The sequence below is a fragment of the Thermobia domestica genome, chromosome 3, assembly GCF_964235325.1.
Source record: "Thermobia domestica chromosome 3, izTheDome1.hap1.1, whole genome shotgun sequence".
In the NCBI taxonomy this organism is placed as follows: Eukaryota; Metazoa; Arthropoda; class Insecta; order Zygentoma; family Lepismatidae; genus Thermobia; species Thermobia domestica.
This window is the reverse complement of record NC_137456.1, coordinates 207,702,892-207,728,082: the sequence shown is the minus strand read 5'-3', so window position 1 is coordinate 207,728,082 and position 25,191 is coordinate 207,702,892. Positions and strand designations below refer to the sequence as shown.

Genomic DNA, 25,191 nt, shown 5'->3' with positions numbered 1-25,191 from the left:
GGAAAAACCTTGAAACAACTCACAAACACAATATTGTCCACCGTATCGTAGTCGCTAACGCTCTGGCCTTCGGTGCGAGCGGTCCCGAGTTCGATTTCCGGTGGGGGCACCCGGTCGAAAAAGTGTAAAGAGCTGATGAGGTTTTCCTCATTCACACCAGGCAAATGCCGGGGTGGTACCTAACTTATAGGTCCCAGGTCGCTTCCTTCCTTCCCTTTCCCAGGATAGTGTGATCGCCGAGGGACGTCATCGCCCTCGGGAATCGCCGAGGGAATCGAATCAGGGTCCTTCGTACCATAGGAAACCTCACGCCCATTAACGTAAATAATGTGCAAATAAACATTTCAAAATAATGTATTTTACTTCACAATAAAAGGATATTTTTAATCAGTAAAATAATTAGCAAGACTATCCATGGCTTTGGATTGATTATTTTAACAAAAGTAGCACTGACCAAAACTTAATTTTAAGCGTTGGCCACTGTCTCTTTTGTTACAATAATTAGGTAAAAAAAAAAAACAGTAGCATTAACAAGTTTAAATTGTTTCGTGAACAGTGTCACACTTAAAGTAAACAACTAAGCTAACATATTATGTTCCTTCTGTACAAATTGAGTGTGAACAGATGTGCCATCTAACCCACGACAAAGAGAGACGTAACTTCTTATGCTTGCCACCAGGGAGCACTGTTGACAAGGTAACTTAATCGTACTTTGAACATTACTGACGGCAGTAGAGAATTGGAATGAGTTTTGTGGGCACTGGGAGACATAATCAATATCCAATCGGTTGCAGCATTTAACAAGAAGGTAAAGTTGTTTTCAAAGTTATGTTCTGAATATTAACTTGTATGTTGGATGATCAATGGATTGAATATTATACGCAAATAATAATAGAAAAGAGTTATCCAGTTCACATGGAATAGTCCACAGTAGTAAAACAGGAGACTCTCCCAAATGATTGCTGAAAACGTCAGTATTTGCATAGTATCTATGTTAATGTCGGGTTCCAAAGAACTTCAGTTTCGCGTAACTGCAGTTTCTTTTAGAAAGTTTTGACTGACATGTAAGAAATATGCGGAAGTGCCGTAAACTTCAATTAGTTTAAAAAATTGCTTTCACAATGTAAAATTCTCCATGGTCCTATTAAGCCTTATTTATACTCCATGACGCACAACCCACTTTCTAAATGATTCTGAATGTTCCCCCAGAACCAGTTTCTTTCGAATTTCCTTTTTGTTCGTAACCTTTCCGATATAGTCGCGTCTTTGTTCTACTTGTTGTTTTTGTATAAATTTCTCCCAATTTATACACTAAGTAGTTTAAATATTTATAGTTTTTTTCTAGATCCTCTAAAATTTCAATTTTATACTTTGCGTCAAAATTCCCATCTCAGTTTCAGAAAAAAACAATTAAGGTGACCACTTTGCATAGTAGATGTCTTATAACCGTCAGTATCGAAAAGTGGTTAAACCCTCAATCAATTGGAAATACGGAGAAGTGCGAGAATTACGTCTGAAAGAAATAGTCAAGTTATTAGAAAATAATTGACTAGGTAAAATAAAAAAAAGTCTAAAATAGTTATTACGTTATTGAATGAAATTCATTGCTACTGTGTACTGATAATACTCTATTGTTTAACTTCCTAATGAAATATTAGGATGGAGTGGGAGTAGTACAGTGCTTGAAAATTCATTCGATTCTGGACCAGCTGCTCGCCCGCTCGTTGGATCGATATTTCATTTTTTACATATATGAAAAGGAGTTGACACGATAGGATAGAATGATTCGTTTGGATCGTTTGATTCGTTCGGATCGTTCGATTCGATAATCGTGATAGAATCTGTTAAACTAGCGAATACTTCAAATAAACTCAAATCAAAACCGAAAATGGATTTTGCTTTGGAAATTTGGATTGTAACTATAACTGTTGATTCAGGAGAGTTGGCTGTCATCCTAATCTTTTAGACAATTGTTACTCAAAAATACGTTTTCTTCGTAGCTGTTGATTTGTTTAGCATCGGCTTGAAACAGTGTGCACTGCTGATTCAAATACTTACCACTTCATCCACTTCTGGGGATATACGCAAAAGGTGTTTTGAACCTGTCCCCTACGAAATCCCGACTTTTCTGTAAATTTTATACAAATTAGAAGTGATTTTTTTAAAATTTAAATAATTTATGCTCACATTGAATTTGGACCCTGGAGGCCGCGGTGATTCAGTGGTAGACCCTAGAGTTGGTGCGTGGGATCACTTGTTCGATCCCAGCTAGCGCCAAGTGGAGTGGGTTTACTAGAGGTTCTCCAGTTTCTTCCCACTTTATTCATTCCACCATTGCATTCATTCTCTCATCAGTCTCCTTTAGCTTAGTCCACATAATCATAGGACGTAAAACTAAAAGATTTCATTTGAATTCAAACCCTCCTGAAATAATTTCCTCCATACATGTCTGCTTGAAGCCCTACTTTAGAGAATAAGTGGTTCAAGAAATGGAAATGTTTTCCAGCTCCCTTATGGAGAAAAATCTCACATATGGTGAAGAAGTTAGAACATCAGAGCTAAATTAGCAGTTGCACTTCCATTTTATTGCAGAATCGAAACAAAGAAAGAATTCATTAAGAAAAACAAGAAGGCGGCGAGCGTGAACTTAAAAAGTTGGGTTAACTTTACAATGGCATACTCACTCGAACGAAAAATTATTCTATTAATTTTATTAAAATGGATCAAAACTTTCCTAACCTAACCCGTTCCTACCCCTACCCTATTTATCCCTATCTTACTCTACTCTAGCCTACTCTACTATACCCTTTTAAACCGGCCCTACTTATAGATGCGCAGCTGGAGTGGTATTGTAAAGTATACCTCAAAAGTTCTTACTTATTGGTCTTCCTTTTTGATGTGATTTCGAACTGCTGGAAGCTTTCGAAATGTGGGTGTGAATAAGAATTGAGATAATTAGATCGAACGAAAAACGAATGAGGGTGTTAAAATGGTGGGGGAGAAAAAATAATTTTACACATTATTGAGAAGAGGACAAACTGGTTGGGACATTGACTAAGAAGGAACTGTATCACGAAGGACGTGCTAGAGTATGATGGCAGAAAAAAGAGGAAGAGGGTGAAGGAGGAATCGGACTTGAGAAGAATCGTATGTGAAGACGAAAAGGTTAGCGGAAACCGTGGAGCATGGAAGCAACTTATTTGCGGCAAGTGACTGCCAATAATGGCAGAATACCTATGATTGATTGCTATTAGTTATTGAAAGTAGTTTGAAGGAGCAGTTAAGCTATTACCTTACAGAAGTGTTAGTTACTGTACAATCAATTGCAAAGATAACCTACTAAAGTTTTAACATTGGGACAAATTGTTAAAATAGAGTACTGTTTTCCTAAACTAGACGGGAAATAAATATGACCGAAAACTGCACTTGAGTTGATCTCTAGTCTAAATTCTTATGATAATGCTTACTTATAGCATAGTTTGAAAATAAGTATCCTGCCATTGGCAGGTCGCTTGCCGCAACTAAGAAGCTTTCATGCACCACTATCTTAAGCTAATCTGTCTTCACGTGCGATTTTTCTATTTAAATATTGTTTACCTCTATCGTCACCTCCCTAGTTTTTCTTTACTATATCTAGCACGTCCCTCATGTCACTATTAATTTTAACCCAATATCCCAACCAGTTTCTCTTTCAAATTACATCTAAAGTTTTCTCCCCTACGTACTATTCCTAATACTTCCTCATTAGTTTTTTGTTCGATCCACCTAATTATCTCCATTCTTTACCACACTTACACTTCGAAAATTCCCAGTAGTTTTGTATCGCTTTTGGGTAATATCAGTGTTTCTGCCTCATAGCGTACAGTACTCTACACGAAACAGTTTATTCAAGAACCAACAAGATACTTTTCTTCCCTCTAAAGGCTTCTTCCCATCCCTATCAATGCCGAATTTACGTATAAGCTAAACAAGCCTATAGGTTAGGGCCGCACTCTTTTAGGGGGCCCAAAAATTGAACGTACATTTTCAAAATTAAAATAAATAATAAATAAAATAAAATCTTTATACAGCAACAGTGTGCTTATATGATGTACGTAATGAGGACCCTTCTGCTAGCCTGCTTCCTAAAACGTCAGTTGACAAAGGGCATTTGAGGTTAAATAAAAGCTCCGGGGGACACCCACGAGAGTCCACCGGCTTCGGACCCCCCCCCCAAGCTTCTTAACTCAGCATACATTTATACAGTTTCTCAATAAAACCAGAGTTGTTTAACGCGGAAATGATTAATAGCATGAAAATTTGATCTTGCATTTCATCTGTATTCTTTCTCTTATAAAAACAATCTAGTTCTATTTTTTTTTTCTGAAAATATAGGTATAAGTATTTTACTTATCGTCTTTTCCGGTAGAGAATAATACCCTTTCAATACTACATAGACATAGTGACTTGTAGTATTGGACACCTTCCAACAAAAATTTCTGGGTGTGCGCCTGAAAACTCGACTACCTTCAATACTTGAAGGGCCTCATCCAACCTAAATCCAGCTCTGATTCCTATCTGTCACTTTTATTCACGTTCCCACTTCATCATTACTTATAATACTTCACAGGAATCAAAAACTACTCATCTGTTCTTTCTCCCTTCCTACTTGTACTGCGCAAGTTTGGGCAACGGCTATGTCCGTCCGTCTCTGTCTGTCTGTTGGAAGATAACAGAGCCAAAATCCTAAAAGATAGCGAGAAGTAATTCCTTAGAATCTATTCAGTGATCCAGAATAGACTCTCCTCAGAGATGACAAAGTGAGCCTTTGAGGCTTATAACCACCATTTTTATTAAGTAGATTCTTTAATAGAAGTTGGAGACTTAATATTTTATGAATTCTCACAGCGTCTTGTGTATATTCATTAGTACATACATTTTGTATATTCATGAACTGCCTCAATCAGTTTGAATTATATTTTAATTATTTTGTTTAGCTTTTCTGTTTTTCATACCAAATCATGACAGTCAGCCTCTGAGGCTCAAGTGAAAAGTCACTACTTTTCTTTCAAATTCTTCATTATCACAAAATTCAGTGGTCACTAGATGGCAGCACAGGCAAATGAAGCTATTGCAGTCAATGTATTTTTATTTAATTTATATATTCTACGGTTATTCAAAATTCCGATTATTTTTCTCTAGTTTACTGTTTATTATAGCTTTCTGACCTAACAAGGGAAGGTTACGAACTGGCTCTGCTGACAAGTAAAGGGTCCAAGTGGATGAATCGAGTTGCAAGTTGAGACATAGTGCGCTTGATAGAGGATGTGAAAATATGTGTATGTGCAAAGTTATAGCGGCTGAGCGCCATAAGAAACTGAGGGGAAGGGGGTCAAAGTTGATGGGAAAAAGGGCTATGCTATGTTTAGAAATAAATCAAATAAATTGTTGAATCGTAAAAATAGTGGAAGATAGACAATACAAACGCTGGTAGTTTCACATATTGACAGAAGAAGAATGAGCAGAGTAGACCACGAACCTTCGCCGCCATTTTGAAATTGATTTTTTTGAAATGGGAGGCTAGTCATGCAGCACATGTGTTAAGACTGTGTTTCGATCAGGAATGCGATGCTGCTGTTCGTTTTGTCATATCACTAACCGCTAATGAATTATAGCCTGTTTTATCCCTTTTGCTACCATCTCAATAAATGCTCAAAATGACCACCCTGTGCGCTAAACTGTTCTTCCAGACCGGAATAGTTCTCTTCGGCACTATATGAAGCAAATTCGAAGTAATGTCATAAATAATAATGTAATAATATATAACTTGGATATAAGATTTCACTGTTAGTTTTCTTAGCTTGTAGGTATGTTGAACTTAGGTTTACATATGCTTTCGTGATAATCCAAACTTTCAACACACGAGTATTAGTTTCCTAAATAACTTTAAAGATGATCATAAATCTTCCAAAAGGGGTACAGATAACGATCACTAAAGTTCAGAATTGACTTTTTGAGAACATTTTGGCCCTAACTGATATCACATGACTACCTTTCCATTTAAAAAAAAATCAGATTTCAAGATGGCGACGGGGGTTCGTGATCTCCTCTGCCCATTCTTCATTTGCCAATATGTGAAATTGCTACTGCTTGCGTTGTCTATCTTTCACTATTTTTACGATTCAACAATTTATTTGATGTATTTCTATAATATAGCATAGCCCTTTTCCCACCAACTTTGACCCCCTCCCCCTCCATTGCTTATGGCCCTTAGCCGCTATAACTTTGCACATACACATATTTTCACATCCTCTATCAGACGCACTATGTCTCGTCCCGCAACTCGATTCATCCGTTTGGACCCTTTACTTGTGAGATCCGAACGAGACAATTGTTTGCATTTTATATGTTATAACTAGACGAATCCCAAAGTTATACGTGCCACTAGACGGGATATCGTGAATTAGAACATATTTTGTAGTGTAAAAGCTATTAGCTGGCAGAATAGTTTGAACCGGGTCATTTGTTCGGATACGGTTGGGTAAATGGAACACTCGTCGAACACGTATTCCATCATTTTCAAGGGCACACTTTTCGCGGTAAAAACACTTTGTTCCAAGGTCCCCAGACGGGGCCTAACTCAAAAGTTTGAAATGGCAAGGGGGTTAAGTAGCACATCATTTGAAGTCTGTTGTGAAATGAAAGGAGGAGCAAGTCTCGACTATCTACAATAAGCCTATGCAAAACGGCGGCGGGTCAAAATGTAAACACACTTAATTGGAAAGTCCATGACCGCCCCTATAAATCGGAAACTGTGAGACAAATGTGAAAACAGGAAAGCGCGTGTGGTATTATTTTAAAAATACAACGATTTAACGTAACAAAAATTGTTCCAGGACCCCCGCAGGGTCTTAGGTGGGGCCCAACTCAAATGTTAAGTAGTACATAGTTTGAAAGGTGTTGTGAAATGAAAGAAAAATGAGTTCATAATGACGGACTAATTCATATATGATACAAACAGGATAGAAAATGAAAGTGCGAATAACAAAGAAGATATAATCGAAATAGTAAATAAATTAAAAAAAAAAGTAGTCTCCGTTCTATGATGCTTCCAATCGTCTGCTGCATCGGTTAGAGCTGCGGCCTGTTGGCAACAACTTCTGTACTTTGGTCGGGTTACTAATAGATTTCTTTATTTCAACGGGTCGAATGAAGATGCAACATAGTCAACTGTGTTTCTCAGATGGAACATAATTGTCACCATTTATATAGAAACTAATTTTTCATTATGGCAGCCATATGGGAATACAGATAATACGTAATTGACTTTTTGTGGATATCGACTATTGGCGATAAACGTAAATACCATATTTGTTTCTCCAACTCCAGTGGTTTGAGGTGGACATGCGTGTGGTAGTTACATAGTGCGGCATTATGAATTCAAGATGTCGCATTTTTGAACTTTCGTATCTTTGTCACCTACGCTTACTGACCAACATTCATGCCAAATTTGGTTTTCCTAGCTTCAGCAATTGGGAGTGCCTATGCTTTCGATATAGCTATCGTTTATTCAAGGTGGCCATAGACTTTTCAATTAAGTTTTTTTTTTTTTTTTTTTTTTTTAATATTCTGACGGTTTGTCATTTTGCACACTGTTGTAGAGACTAGAGACTGGTCCATCGTTCATTTAACAACTTTCAAGCGATGTAATACTTAACCTCCCTTGCCATTTGGAAACTGAGTTGGACTCCACCTGAAACCCCGCGAGAGCCCTGGGACAAGATTTTTTTTTTTTTTACTTTAAATTGTTGTACTTTGAAAATGCCCCACGTACTTTACCGTCTTCACATTTCTCACAATTTCCGATTTACAGGGGTGGTCATGGACTTTCCAAATAAGTTTTTGTGTACATTTTGACCCGCCGCCATTTTGCATAAGAATGTTGTAGAGAGTAAAGACTTGCTCCATCTTTTACTTCGCAACAACTTTCAAATGAAGTGCTACCTAACCCCCCCTTGCTATTTCAAATTTTTAAGTCGGACCTCGTTAGGAACCCTGCGTGGGACCACGGGGCAAACATTTTTACCCCCAAAAAGTGTCATTGAAAATAATGGAATACGTGTTCAGAGTTTTCCATCAATCTAACCATTACCAAACAAATGACCCATTTGAAACTAATCTGCTAGCTAATAGCTTTTACATTACATAATGTCCTAACTCACGATACCCCGCCCAGGGGCACGTATAACTTTGGGATTCGTCTAGTTATAACGTATCAAACGCAAATACAATTGTCTCGTTCGGATCTCAGCAGAGCCAGTTCATGACCTTCCCTTGCAAGATTTGTGGCAACATTTTATGCAACATAGTGAGCCTCACATATCAGGTATAATGACAAATTCACACTTGTCTTATACTGTATTCCGAAGAAATGTTCATCAGTTGTACTTATATCCAGTATGCATAACCACAATAAAATTCATCCAGGCAAGAATAAGCCAGATACCATATATTACAACGAAACAAAGGGGAAGGAGTTGATTCCTTCTATCAGATTGTTCACAATTACACTTTTTGCTTATTTTATGATCTTCACGGATGCTCGTGGAGTAGTAGCACAGATCATTTGGATTAATTACTACCGACCAAAGGCGTCTGTTTTTGATTTCGGTATCAGAAGCATTCATCAAACCTCAGGTCAATCGACGCAGTATTATTGACCTATAAAATGATACAAAATTTTCTATAGAACTCTGCCGTGATTCACAGCAGTGCCCAGATATAAGTGACAATCAAGTTGAGGTAATTAAAAAAAAAACAGTGGAATGTGCCGTGTGTATGATCCGACAGTCAAAAATGCAGCAACAAACATACGATACTTGTTGAAAAATGTCTGCAAACACCATAGTAAGATGAATAGTTTGTGTACAATTCGCGGCGTGGAAAATGTTACCAAATTTCACAATAGTAAATCCCCACGTTAAGCGGGTTTGCATATCCAGGCTCCTAACTAAGAAAATAGGGGTGTTCCAAGAACCGGTTTCGGTTCGGTTTGGGAACGGTTCGGTTTTGGAACGGTTCGGTTCGGTTTGGGAACGGTTCGGTTTTGGAACGGTTCGGTTCGGTTTTGGAACGGTTCGGTTTGGTTTTGAAACGGTTCGGTTTGGGAACGGTTCGGTTTGTAAAGTGTTCGGTTCGGTTTGTACAATGGTTCGGTTCGGTTTAAGAACTGTAGGGCCCTTTTTGAGGACTGTTTTGTTCGGTTTCAGTTCAATATTTGAAGTCGACAGAAATGCAGTTTGCATTATTAGCAACCGTCCATCCAGACATTATAATAAAGGTGAATGTTACGTTTTTCGGTATAACTTTATTCAGATTAAAATTATTTCGATATTACTGAAAGAATTTAGGGGTCGTACTTGTGTGGATATTTTTACTGATGCTTTGGATTTTGGAATAAAACTCTTAATATCAGTTGGAAGACAACTTTACGGCATGAACGGATTTAGGAGATACCGTGGTAGGGATGGCAGTTACTTGAAGGGTGGATGCTATTCCAGGAGAAGCTACGTTTAGAATGAAACATTAAATTCGTCTTGAAATGACTAGGGGGGGGGGGGAAGGCGTGATTTACACCTGTATGTGGAATATATCGTGGTGTAATATTATCAGGTAACCAAGAAAATTTATGCTGTTTTTGGGAACATTTACTTTTGTCGCGTTAATGTAGTCAAATTGATTCTGATGACGCTACACAGTATGGCGCTAAATTCGTTGTACAAAAACAGAGGGGTGATTCCTGAGAAAAAAATCAGTACAGATAGGACGAAAAGCGTGTCATTTACGTGTTATAGGCTGCCGAAAGCGTGGGAAAACAAACTTTAGAGTTAAATATTGCACAAACTACTGATTGTAGACGTGATGCAGCATGATATCGAAAAAATATCCTAACCTGCTCTATCCAAATTTGCAGTTTTCAGATTTGTGCAATGGCGGCACAGGGAATTCCGTAAATTCAATGACGTAAATTGAGTGGACAACATCATGTAAAGGACATTTCACTGCCTGGAAATAATACTACGTGGCAGGTCAGTACTCATACACAAAGATAAAAGATGGCGGATGAAGTAAAAGTTACTGTGTGTGGTTGCATACTTCCTCAAAAAGTACTAAAGCGTTTTTCACAGTCCTTTGCACCTTTCAAAGACAAACCGCGTAATTTGACGTTGTATCACTGCGCGCACGACTATTTGCTGATTGGTGAAGAGTAAATTGTTTCGTCTGTTTCCCGCAATATTTCTGCTGTAGCACGTGCATGTATTTCTGCTACTGCGATGTGCATTACTCGTCTCACTCTCACACCATTGCCGTGATATTGGGAAAAATACCCAATACTATATAATCCCCCTTCTTTAAGAGCAACTGAACATTGTTATTTTCCTCCAAACTGTAATTATAGACGAAATTACAATGAGTTACGTCAAATTATCAACTGAACGATAAAGAGATGGTGCTGGTATGTTACAGCAAGCATATTTATCATTATGGGAGATTGTTTCTTTTTCATCTATTACCTAAATCGCTACCCATATCCATGAAAAACAGATGGTACTTTTCCCCTTTAAGTTCAATTTATTAATGTGCTTTCTTACATTGTACAGCATGCGAATATATGTACAAAGTAAGTACTACAAAGTAAGTAAAAAAAATATTCTATGAGAACATGAAAATTAGCTATTATAGATCTTAATTTTCTTCAAGTGAATTGAAAACGTTGGTATCGTTTGGTAAAGTATTTGCTTTTCTTCTGCACTTACGGGTTTGTCTTGTTTATGTTTAATAGAATTACTCGGAGCAGCATATAACCTGCTGGCTTCCTTGAGCGAATCTTTTAATTGTGGCGCGCACTTCGTGTGTTTTGTTATTTGTTGTAACAGTTTTCCCTTACAAATTCGATTTTGGTTCAAGATTTCGATCCCATATAGATACATACTTTGAGTCGGGTCATAAATGTTCTTACTGTGCCTTAACAATACATTAATTACCATAATACATTGCATTTGTTGTGTACTATTTGCTCATGGAAGAATAAACTGTTATTAGTCTCATTTTCAATGTTGCTAACTCAGTTATTTTTCAGTTTTTCACAAAGAATGGTTGTCAAACAGTTGTCATTTCATGAAAATGGGCTAAGAAAATGAAAAAGAGAAATCAAGTGAACTCGCTGTTCTTATTGAAGATAATAAGTTCCTTATAATATTTCAGATCTTTGTTTGACCTTTCATTAGAGATGAGGAAATAGTGAATTAGAAGAGAGAGAGAGAGTAAGGGGGATAGAGAGAAGTTAGAGGATAAAACCTGTTTTAGTGATTCATTACGAAGTAATATGAGGCTAATTTTTTCAGTTATAATTTCGTGCTGCGTAATTACTTGTGCAGACTAATACCGAAAAACGGGGCTAAGTGTGGTGCATTTTTCGTTCATTCCGTTTATAAATAAAATACATTTTGTTTAAAAATAAAAAAATAGAAACAAAAAATGTAAATTCATAATGAAATATGTACTATATATATTTCAGACATTTTTACATATATATTTGATATATATATATATATATATATATATATATATATATATATATATATATATATATATATAATATACAAAATTACATATTTTTCAATATATTAGATTTTCCAATAGATGTTATAATTTGTATATCGCCTTTTTAAAATGCGATCAGAATGACCGTTTAAAAGATACAAAAACCGAATATTCGGTGCCAGAAATGAAATAATGTACAAAGGAATCTTCAACATTTAAGAATTTTTATAATATTGGATAGGAATGTTCATAACTTTTGAGTCTTATTTTTTTCTGGCTGCAGTGAAGGTAACAGGCGGTACTATGTGCATGTTAAATAATATGTCTTTATTCCTGTGTAGAAACTAAAAAGTTTCTTGGATGTCGATTGTCTCTTCATACTCTCATGACTGATATTAGTTTATGGCGTAACTTTTCTGTTAGATATAAAATGAAAGGATAAGTCACGACGATTCAAAATATATTTTATAGGTATTTTGTTGCATATAACAAAGGAAATAAAATAAATAAGTAAACTCAGTAGTTTTCAAGTTCTTGTAGAATGAACAATTGCTTGTTCCAAACACTCGCTCGCCTGTAATGGAAACGTGCAAGGAGTTCAATTTTAAGATAAAATCTTTTGAGTTTTACGTCCCACGATTATGCAGGATAGGCTAAAGGAGACTGCGATGATGAAAACATGAATAAAGTGGGAAGAAACTGAAGGACCTAGAGGAAACTCACGCACACGGTGTTTGTCTACCACAAAGTTCACTTGGCGCGAGCTGGTATCGAACCAGGAACCCCATGTGCCAGAGGTGAACGCTCTACCACTGAGCCACCGCGGCTCCCCAAGACCTCAATTTCGAATAGAAGTCGTGAGTACAACTGCACATGTTTCTAAATCTGATAATTAACTCCTTTGTTGCTGTATGATCCGCGTACTCGTCGTCGGGCGGGAGACCCGCGTTCGATTTCCGGAGGAAATTCATGTAGTTCGAATCACTCGTTCGGCTGTAGGTCAAAATCTCATAGAACCTTATTGTTGAAGGGGACGATAAACTTTAATCCATCCATCCAACCATAGATCTGCTAGTAGGAACACTGTCATCATGTAGTAGTGACTCTGAATCCTAACATTTTAGGCAGATCCTCAGCTAGAGGAAACGTTAGGAGTGGGGACAGTAAGTTTTAGTTGTAATTTACGCTGGTAGAAGAAATTCAGCTTTCTGCCCTTCTTCCTCCTGGTGCGTGTCTGCGTTTACATAGTAGTTCAAAGATTCTGGACAGCAGTGCGTACGCCACTGCAAACGAGAGAAAATTGTTCCTGATTCTCCTATCACAAGCCCATGACATTTTATTTCTAATTTCATTGTTTTACCCCTTCAGTTTGTTTATTCATTTCTTAGCACAAAATTGCATATAACATTTTTTGTTTAATTAGTTGGCAACATTTCTGCACTGCAGTCTGCATTGTTTACAAGGGGTGCAAAGCTTCGTGAAAATCAGATTAGTAAAGTCGTTGTACAAGAACTCATTGGAAACTTTGTTTCTAGAATGTAAAAATACGTACGGCACGAGCCGATAAGTAACAGAAAATAAAGAAATTCCGATTGCTGATCTGTTCATATTAATGATATCGCAACGCTTTTGAGAACGCATCTACCTTTGCAACTACAGTAATTGAACAAGAACTACAGACAAATAAAGAACGCGTATTATTATTATTATTATTAATAATAATAATAATAATAATAATAATACACATAACTGTTTTAGCACATTCATTTCGATCAGTACATCATAAAAATGCAACTACAGTACGTTTTCTTCAATCAATGTTCTAAACTGACGGATGTGAAACAAAATATTCCTTCCATTCACGATATTTGTACGTACTGTAACAGGGGCCAATATTTCTGGATGCAAATCGTATAACAGGACGGCATACAGAAGGTAGTTGTAGGGAGCAAGGTACAGAGGGGAGTCTTTGGCCGTGTCCAAAAGTGCATAGTGCACACTTCGAGGATGCACACTCGAAGTCTACAAATGAAGTGCACACTAAATAGTGTACACTTCGTCAAATTAGCTTTTGATCCACACTTGTTTACAGCGCCTCATCGTGGTGGAATATGGAACATTGATAACAAAAGAAGGGAGAATTTCGCGTACTAGAAAAATTAACCTTTTTTTTTTTTTTTTTTTTAGATGAATGACTTTCCAGTTATATTAAAGATAAGTATATCTACAGATTGACAATATGGGGTAACCATAAAATGACTTAATGGTTTCTTTCATGTATGCCAACAGCTTCAGCTTTGCAGTATCTGCAAATATTTATCAGCATAAAAACCACTAAACTATTGGCGGTTCTATTTTATTAGGCATGCTTCCTAATATTAATTAATCCCCCGGAAGAAAAGCAGCACTGGTGGTTAGGGCGCTGATGACACTGTTGCGAAGTAGATTAAGAATTTTATTGCAGGTGAAAGTAGGCAATTTGCAAAAGAGTTAGGACACCGAGGGGAGATCGCTATTTACAATAATGTGGCTCAAATCCACTTTGGGAGAGAGTTCATATTGAGTATAATTCCTTGATGTACAGTAGATACACAAGAATGACACTATAATTGTCGTCGTTCTACTGTATTGCTTCAGTTACAGGCATACTGACTAGACTATTTCTACCATATTATGCTGATGTTGAAGTTCCTTATATGTTACTCTTTCTTTGTGAATCTATAGATTTTACCCGTAAATCTTAAAAATAGTGTCTCCATATTGTTAAGGTACACCAAAATTAACACTTACAAGGATGACAAGGAAAGAAGTGGTGGAGTTGAACAACATGAGGACCAGGATTTACAGGAAAAAGCTATTATGTCACTATGGAATACCAATTTATAAGGATCACGTGTACTCAAGATTACTATCTTATAAGCCCGCTTAAATTGAGTTCTGTACATTGTATACACTTCAACATTTTCGTGCACTTCACTATGCTTTCGGTGCCCTACATCTTTCTTGAAATATATCCGCTGTCTCTCCCACATTCTTCCCACTACGAAAATGTTTACTCATTAACGAAACAAATCCCCTCGTCCAAATATAACAATAAAAAGCTACTATTAACCTAATAAGAATTTTATGAAAAGGAAGAGACGTTTTTATGAAAAAAAAAAAAAAATACAGTATGCAACGTAGTGGCCCTCATTGTTCAACTATACGGAAGGAATTACTTGTTCATAATCAATTCATAATGGGTACCGTAATGGGATTATATGAATTAAAAGGAAGGCAAGTCTTTACTTTGGCCATTTCATCCAATGAACCGATTCGTAACCAAGACTGAAAAGATATGCCTTGCGAGCCTCTAACCTGCATTCACTCGCTGACGCTCGCTCAACAATACTATGTGAATTAAATATTAAACTTTGGTAGAGAAAGGAACCAACCCAGTAACTAACTTATAAATTAGTTACTAGGTGGGTTCCTGTTCTCAACACCGGAACCGAAAGATCAAATCGAAGAATCAAAAAAAAAAAAAAATAAATAAATAAAAATAAAAATAAATAAATAAAAAAATAAAAATAAAAAAATAAAGTGGCCAAAGTAAAGACTTACCCAGAGGAATTTATGAAATCTTTGATAAATGTGGAGAAAGAAATTTTTGATCTGTACTTCACTTTTGGGCAGCTGTCAAAAATACAAAATGTATGGTAATTGGTATATTACAGTCTCACAAGCGCAAGAAAATATGCGCTTTGAAAGGAATTTGTTTAGAATAAAAACTAGAAAATTAGGCCTATCTACCTACGAATTAACATTGCACTTGCAGTTGTAGCTGTAGCTATAGAGAAATGAATATTCTAGGTATTCATTATTCTATGCTATGCTATGCATTTTAATTCATACGCCATTAAAATTTGTCATTTACGTGCAAATAGCTCCATTACCGATAGTGTAATTATTTCAAATAAGCTACATAAACCATGTTATATTTAAAGACAAATGCCTTTATAGCATTATTAAATAAACACTTGGTTGCTTTTCCTATACTCCATTGCATACTCAAAGAACACAACGTAGTAAGTTTGTTATTTGCGTAACATTTTTATATTCCACTTGTAAAATCACTAATTTGTATATTTATCAAGTAAATTATTATTAGATTAGCCCACATATATATTCACCTCAAAAAAAGTATTAAAAATGTGTCTTTTAAAATTTTATTAAGTCACTTTGACATTATTGCTGTTCCTACTACGAAGAACTGCCATCTTAAGTACGCAAGTGTGCTAACGTAGTGTACATCCTCGCACACTACGTACTATGCACTCACAGACTTGTGAACTTGAACCTTTTGACACACTAGGTGACGTCAGTTCCGGAAATAAGCGTACTTCAAATGCACACTTGTATCTTTTGGACACGGCCTTTGTTTACATTAAAAGAGGATGGTTGCCAGAACGGACATTGCAAAAGGTGTTCAAAGTTTCAACCCACCACTTCAATGCAAAGGTTACAGCGGCGTCGAAGGGAAAGACGTTGCGAACGCGTTGAAACACTCCTGCCGTTTCCTGAATGCTCCACGCTGCAGCAACAATTCGAGCAACCAAATCCTCCTTTGATTGCACAGGCGTCGCGCAGATTAGTTGTTTCATATGCCCCCAGAAAAAGAAATCTAAGTGGTTAAGGTCGGATGAGCGAGGTGGCCAAAATACCGGTCCTTCTCTACCGTTCATTTGTTCGGAAAGAATGCGTTGCAACAATTTCGCACCTCCACAGCAAATGTGCTGGAGCACCGTTGTGCAAAAACCACATGTTTCGATGAACAGCCAGTGGCACAGTCTCTAGTAGTTCAGGCAGAATCTCTTTCAAAAATATCCAATACTCCCACCCGGTTAGGCATTGTGGTAGTAGGTACGGTCTGATGAGAATTATCAACGATTCATGCCCACACATTCACAGAACACCTTTCCTGATGGGCACGAGTTGACATTCCATATGGGTTTGCCTCAGACCACATATGTTGAGTGTGAGTGTTCATCACTCCATCGTGGGAAAACATAGCTTTATCTTTGAAGAGAATACGAGACATGAAGCAGGATATATTAGCATGGTTCGCGTAGCCATTGGACGAACTCCCGCCTACGTGGATGGCGTATAATGCATACACCCTTTGGACATGGAAAGAGTACATCTGATTTTCGTGAAACATGTTCCAAACCTGCCGATGATGGGTGTTAATTTCAGCAGTTACTACCCGTGTACCGGTGGACGATTTTCTCTGATCTCAAGCAAGAATTTCCTCCTCGAAAGCGACAGTCCATACGGTTCTGTTTCGTCCAGCATTGGGCCTGTGTGCTTCCAGCAATCCTGTTCCTTGTAATCTTCGATGAAAACGTTGCGTGGTGTGGAATTCTAAGATTAGGAAACTGTTGTCTGTACACCGTTGTGCCATGCGGCCATTACCGTCCGCTTTCCCGTATGCCAGATCAATGTCTGCCAATTTGAATTGAATTGAATTTCTCTTTATTTCAGCGGGCGAGGTTCAGCCGGAGGCTGCTCTGCCTTCTAACCCTTGTCATCATTACAAAGAAAAGGAAAAAACAGACACAAATAAGACATAAGATACAAATAACAAGATAGCATGGTACATTCAATAATACTAAGGATAAACAAAACACATAGTAAATGTAAATGAAAAAAAAAACTAATACTGTTAGTCCAATTTCATACCAATTTGTCCAATTTCATACTGTAGTAAACCTTTCATGTGTGGCAATGCTTTGTCTCTGATCTCTAAATAATATGTTTGGAGTGATGATTTAAATGAATTGTATGATTTGTCAGTGATTGACTGTGGTAGGGAGTTCCAGATTCTTACTGCCGAAATTGAAAATGCCTTCTGTTATTTTTCAAAAATGCCGGGGCATATTCAGTTTATTACTTCCTCGAGTATTGTAACGGTGAATTTCTGATCTACATGTTAATTTATGATGCAAGTAAGGTGGTGTTTTATGTGAATTTATTTTGTATAGTAAACAATAGTATCGGAGATATCGTCTTCGGGACATGGTTAGGATATTGTTTTCATTAAGTACCGGCAGAATATGCTAAGACTTTCTGTAATTGAGAGAGAAGCGTAAAGAGTAATTCTGTATTTTCTGAATGACTCTAGTATTTTGAGTGGAGAGAGAGCTACCATATATTGAATCGCAGTAATCGAACAGAGGCAAAATGAGTGTGTTAACAAGATATAGTCTTGTTTCTTGCGATAAATAGCCTTTTAATTTATAAAGCTGTCCTAAGATGCGCTTAGCTTTAATACACTGTTCAGAAATGTGTTTATTCCAGCTAAGCCCTTGGTCTATTATTAAGCCTAGATCTTTTACAATTTCTCACGTGTGTACTCCTCCATTACCTCTGTAATCACACTCGTTGGCCGTATGGTGATGAAATAAAGAGAAATTAAAGTGGGAAATGGTAGAAGTTTCCTCGCCATTGTGTTCACTGTCCAGAATCGAAGATAGCGAGATTGCAACTTAGTGCAACTCTTCTGTCAGAGAATGATATTTATGCGTACGATTAGCAAATGTACAAAACCTACATTGTGACGGAGAAGATACCACACCCAGAGCTCCGGGGGGGGAGCTGGTAGCAAGAGGGCGCCGAACAAGCAATAATAAAAAAAGAAGTGTTGAAAATGAGTAAACGATGTGGTGGCCCGTAAAAGTATTGGCGCCCTCTTAAATCAATATTGTTGTCGGTTTGCAACGAAATAGATTTGTTAAACATTTTCTTGCTCGTTACGCTCGCAATCCAAACGTTTCAGTAAAACTCACAAGTTTTAACTTATTATTTACAGAAAGTAATTATATGATGATTTGTTAACGATGTGATATACAAGATGCCGAGTATTGACTTACATTGTACGTAGGAGGGCCATTCCATCGTCACGGGCAGGACATTTACACTACATTTTTGACGCTTTAAAGTTGTATATTTCTAAAATACAACATAAATTCTGCTAATTGTATGATACATGAGCAGTACAGACTTAGTAGTATATGTAGCTGATGTTCTCAGTATTTTTTTCTGTTTAGAGTAGAAAATATTAATTCCTAAACGTCTGTCACGGGCGGGGACAAGAAAGAGAAGTGGCTTTCGACACACCAACTGAATGTTACAAAACTCTGTGAATTCTTGGCTCAAAATCTTTTTATTGAAACGGAAATGTATAAATGATGAAATTTGTTACCAAACTACACTTAAGAGAAATTTGCCAAATATTTATATTAATAAAAAAACTCAACTTTACTGTGTCACGGGCAGGACATATGGTTGTCACGGGCAGGACACCGTGTGAATCAACACACAAAATCTCAATAAGAATGATTTGAAAACTGAAATAAAATCGAAAATAAGTCAATTTCCGCTGTTCTGTTATATCATTGTGCACAAATAATGCTATTTCCTTTACTTGGGGCTCGCTTTTATCACATAAAATAAAAATATATAGTACACTTATTTCTCACCACCTACACTTTAGGAAATGGTTTTATTTGCCCATTTACACCCACCTTGTAGGGAACTTCGTACAAAACACTGTCTAACAGTATATAAAATAGGTGCTGGTATCCAGTGCCGTAGAAAATCAGCGCCCGGGGCGAGAGTATACGACGGCGCCCTCGTAAATATGAGTGAGGTCGACAGACCAGCCGCAAAGCATCACATGGTTGGCGCCATGCGTAAGAAATTTTTAAAAAAATAAACCCTGCTTTTCCTTGATTTTGAGCACTATTTAATACTTTTTCCTTCCATTTTTATATATATTTTATTTTTCCTCTTGAATTTTGCGCCCCCATACTTTGACGCCCGGGGCCTGCGCCCCGCTCGCCCCTTTCCCCCAACGCCACGACACTTCTGCTATCACAGGCATTATTTGATTGAAATGCATGTAAGACACATCTTCAACAGTCTTGAAAATTTTACTGCAATTGCTTACGGTCTTCATACGAATTTCTTTGACTTCTTCGTCCTCTTCCACTGGGCTATGTGCGATAGTTGCATGTCTATGCTTTATTTTTCTGTTCACTAGAGAAAAATTCCATCAACAAAAATGTTCCTTGTGTTATATCTTCAACAGCTGGTCTAACACAAACCTTGTTAACATGCAAACCTAAGTCGTCGCTCAGGATAGCTTCATGGCTTTCGGAATCATCATTTTCAGAATCTGAATAAAAGTCTATTAGGAATTTAAAGATTTTACACGGATGAAGCTCTGATTAAAAAGTTCGACGAACTACTCAATTTTCGCTGTCAAATTGCAGGAAAAAAAGTGTTTTGATTGGAGACATTCAATTGATAAGAGCATTTTCCCGCCTTTTATTCAAATCGTCTTTTTATTTCAATTTCTGCAGATGATAGTAGTAAAACAGATATATTTTGAAACGAAGAGCTTAAAGCTGCTACGAAATCAGCAACACATTCTACAATTACTTTCTTTTGTTTCACAAAGTTCCATATTGGCCTTCTTGTACGTACTGCAATACCATCCACTTCTCCCTTGAAACGAACAAAAAGGTGACGCTAATAATAATATTTATATGACACTTTTTTTTTTTTTTTTTTTTACGTTAAAACGTCATACTGACAGTAATAGATAATCCTCTATTTAAGTAAATAATGTTCATGCTTAGAAAACTTTATTTTAGTACACATGGAATCATTGTCTATCATGAATAACCAATGTACACAAACTTTCCCACCAATGCCATGTCCACTGTCACGGGCAGGACAAGTTTTCAAATTGAAATAAATCGAAATATATTATTAGCATTAGTTCAAAATTTGGTAAATGTGAAGTACACATGCAAATTGTTACTTCTACTAAGTACGAACCACATTCTCAAATTTAGTAATTCAGTACAATAACTTTTGGTAGTTTTCTGTCACGGGCAGGACACTCAAGTTGACGTTTATATCTTTAATGATATTATAAACAATTTTTATCTTGTAAACACTTTTTCAACTGCAGTTTGTAGCAAAAAGAAGCATCTTGAATAGCTCGAAGTTACTTCAGCCAAACATGCACAAATTACCGTAAAATGTTGCCGATAACAAGAATAAAAAATTTCCTCGCAGCTGACATGTTACAAGTTCACAACTTAGATTTAAAATTTTACGTTAATTCTAAGTATAAATAAATTTTTCTTTGTGAAAAAGTAAATTTCGTTCTATTTACTTCATATATATGTAAAAATTCATTGGTTTTGACAGTTTTCGAAAATTTGGGTTCAGGCTCACTTTCGCGTGGAATGGCCCAGGAGCGTTTTCAAAATCAGAAGCGGTCAGTCTAAAATATGTGTTCGGCGTTTTGATGATGAGTCTGGTTAGTTAATCACGCTTTTCTTACAATATTAATCACGACGGTGAGAATGAAAGTATGAAAAATGAGAGAAATGAAGACACATATGCAAGCTGCTATTTGAGCGGGAATATTAAAAGTGAAGGTAGACAAGGGCAATAATAACATTTTCGAATTTGAAGCAGTTGTAGAATGGGGGGGGGGGGCTTAACAGGTCAGAACTTAACCCAACGAATTTCATCTTTTTCAAAGACTGATCACTACCAGTGATTTTTTTTTTTTTTTTATTCCGTTCACATATGAAATGCTTCTAATTTGAAGGAATTTATTGGGATCATTTCTCCATCAAATACTTGTATTGCCAGGATTTTTTTGTGCATACGTGGTATCTAGTTTTGTGATATTTTTATCTATCTACATACAGACAAAAGATATACAAACGTTATATATATATATATATATATATATATATATATATATATATATATATATATATAGTCTGTGGAAGTGTTCAGTTTCATTTCACTGTGAATTGAAATGTGTATTGGTGGGTAATATTGTTTTCACATTTGCGTAATTTATGTTATTGAATGCCTGAATATGTCTGGCAGTCTAATATAAATGGGTAATAATTAATTTTCCCTAGAATGGGATATATAAATACAATTAATTTATAACTACAAATTTGTTGACTAGGAGCCAATATGGCTGCCATGGCAACAACGTCTACTACTGATATTAATACAGATAATTTGGTAAACAACGGAAAACAAACAGGATTGAATATGCAACCTAATAAAAAATATGCTGTGGTATTCGATAGTACTCCTGGTTTAGTCTTAGAGGACTATTTAGTGGCTGTTGCAGATAAAGTGCAAGGTATAAACATTGCTTATGCTTCTCGAATTAGTGGTGGCAGAGTTTGTATATATTTAAATAGTGAAGATAATGTTCAAAAGCTTATTAGTGTAAGTGGATTGTCAATTCAAGGTATATTTGTGCCGGTTCGGCGCTATATCTCACCTGCAACGAAAGTTGTATTATCAAATGTTTTACCTGACATACCAAATGATTTATTACTGAATGTTTTGAGTAAGTATGGAAAAGTAGTAAGTACGATAAGGCATATACCTGTAGGATGTAAACGTCCAGATTTGCAACACGTTAGATCTTTTCGACGGGTTGTGTATGTGTTGTTTGACAACCCAAATGTGGTACCAAACTCTTTTCCTTTAGAATATGATGGTACTCATTACAGTATATTTGTTTCTAAGGACGATGTGCAATGTCTAAAATGTCATTTATACGGACATGTTGCACGAAATTGTTTCCTTGTACCAGAAAAGCCTTCAGTATCTAATGAGAATCAACATCAAGTTACGTTAGCTGATATTGTTAGTTCTTCCCAACAGGCAAGAAAAATTCCAGAAGTTAATGACAACAAAAATAGAAGTTTCCCAACGCCAATGAAATCTCAGCCAGAGAATGTACAATTAAGTGAACCTAATCCAATTGTTCTTCCGGTAAAAATAAAACCCAGAGTTCGACCAATGATCATAAATAGGCCTCTTTCAGATATAGAATTCCCTCCATTAACTCCAGTAGAGGATAATGAAGACATATTCACTGATAAACCTAATTTAAATAATTGCACTTCGAATTTAAATTCTTGTAACTCAAAATCTGACAAGGAGCCCAACAATCAGACTGATAGTCCAGATAATATGAATACTTATAATAGTATAGTTAATCAAAATGGTGGTGATGTAAACGACGATACACTTAATGATTCAATGTCTGACGATAGTTTTATTCCACCAGGACAATGCGAGAAATCTATTTTAGAAGAAACCACGGATCAACAAAATGATACGTATATCACGGGTATAAAACGAAAGCAGATCAGTGATACCGTAGATGAAGTATTATCAAAAAAGCAACCGGTATCAGTATCCGATAATGAAAATAATGAAAATGATGACCAATTATCCACAATATCAGCAAGTTCTGACTCGTCATTGCAAAAAGACAGAAAAAAATTAGAGTTTAACCTAATGACAGAAACGCCTTTAAGCCAAAGTCAACTCCAAGATTTTCTAACGAATGTTCGTAGTTTTAAGAAGGCCATGCCTATTGCTAAAACTTTTACTAGTGCAATTCCTGATCTTATTGTACAGTTAGAACAGGTCAAATCATCTGGAGTGGAATATAATTTACGAAGGCGTCTTAGCAGAATTATTAAATCACTACATAGTGATATGTGAAGTAATGTCAGAGAATGTTCATTTTCTGTAAAATAATTTGCCTATTTCTTTCGATTTTAATTATGGTCAAATTTTTATCTTTAAATGTGAATAGTATAGCAGATGAAAAACGACAAATTAGTTTATATCTGTGTACACAAAAACATAATCCGGATGTACTGTTTCTTCAAGAGACAAATGTACATGAGGTACCTACATCAAAAACTCTAAATGATTATGCTTTTTATATAAATCCTGGCAAACATGCTTTTTCTGGAACTCTTATTGGTGTTCGCAAACAATTTTATATCCAGTTGAGTGAAGTATCTCATAACATTAGATTTAATGGACAGGTACAAGTGCTATCGTGTATATACAATTCCCGTAGGTGGCATTTTATTAATGTATATATACCTTGTAACAGTCCGGTAGCTCTGAAAGTAGTGAAGTCAATAGATGAATTTTTGTCTACAATACCTTCTGTTGATTGTTATTATGGGTGGTGACTGGAATGTAACTTTGTACCCAGAGGACCGGAGTAATTCTGTGGAAAGAAATACAACACTGGCTAATGTACTACATGGTATTATACAACATAATAATTTACAAGATGTATGGAAACATCTTTTTCCCAATAGATGTGGGTATACATATGCGGGAACGCAGTCACACTCTCCAAGATCTCGTCTTGATCGTTATTATACGTCATACTCAGTTTTACCTCGGATTTTAGACATAAAAATATTTCCGTCATTTTCAGATCATTCTAGTGTATTAATGTCTTTATCTGGATCAGAAACTCTAAATCGTCCTGCATATTGGCGTCTGGATAATGATTTACTTCATAACCCTTTGTATCGTGAAATTGTTGTAAATTACATTAATTTTTATGTTTCTCAGTTAGTTTGTGTTTCGGATAAAATTGGATTGTGGGAGTCTTTTATTAATGAAATTAGACGTATTTCTATTCAATTCTCAGTGTCTTGTAAGGACGATATAAACAGAATTAATATAAAACAAATTGAAGCCATTTGTAATGATTTCCTATGCAAAGATAATGTGAATCACGAAGAAATAAATGCATTTAATGAGTGTAAAGCTATGCTGAAAAATAAGTATGCGGTGCTAGCAACAAGAGTAATTAATACTAAGAGGAGAGCCTTTCAACACACTGATGCTAGTAGTTTTTCCAATATAAGAGCTCTTCAGAATGATTGCAATAGAATTTCACATATTTCAAGACTTCGTGTAGGTGAGAATATAATATCTGATTCAAAAGCGATTGGAAAACACATCAGGGATCATTTTCAAAGTCACTTTCAAGGCACTGACTGTCAAGATATTAAATTATTCCATAGAACTTTATCAGAATTGCCGAAGATATGTGATGTAGAACGGAATATTTGCGAAGAACCTATTACAGAGGATGAAATTACGGCTGCAGTTTTTTCAAATGAACAAAAGGAAAACGCCATCATGGGATGGTTTAACTGCAGAATTTTATATGTGTTTTTGGTCTCAATTAAAACCATTATTTATAGAAGTAATTCGTAGTTGTCTATCGGAATATCGTCTTCCTCCATCCATGACTATGGGAGTACTAGTTCTTCTACCAAAAAAGGGAGATCTTTTAGAACTTAATAACTGGAGGCCAATCACATTACTAAACACGTCATATAAAATTTTGTCTCGTGTATTAGTTAACCGGTTGCGTCGAGTAATGCATTCAATTGTTCATGAGGGGGGCGCGGTGGCTCAGTGGTAGAGCGTTCACCTCTGGTGCTTGGGGTCCCGGGTTCGATCCCAGCCTCCGCCAAGTGAACTTTGTGGTGGACAAACACCGTGCTCGTGGGTTTTCTCGGGGTTCTCCCGTTTCCTCCCACTTTCTTCATTCCACCATTTCACTCATCTCTCATAATCACCGTCTCCTTTAGCCTAACCGGCATAACCGTGGGACGTAAAACTTAAAGATTTCATTTCATTTTTTTTCAATTGTTCATGAAGATCAAACAT

At 36.4% G+C, this 25,191-nt stretch overlaps 1 long non-coding RNA gene across 1 annotated transcript in view; it reads left to right on the top strand.

Moving 5' to 3' along the window:
• Window positions 1–559: 559 nt before the first annotated feature.
• LOC145680942 (uncharacterized) overlaps window positions 560–25,191 on the top strand; it is a 62,875-nt gene continuing 38,243 nt past the window's right edge. The window contains exon 1 of the long non-coding RNA XR_014130701.1: window positions 560–808. This is a non-coding gene — a long non-coding RNA (uncharacterized LOC145680942). The remainder of the gene's footprint in view (window positions 809–25,191) is intronic.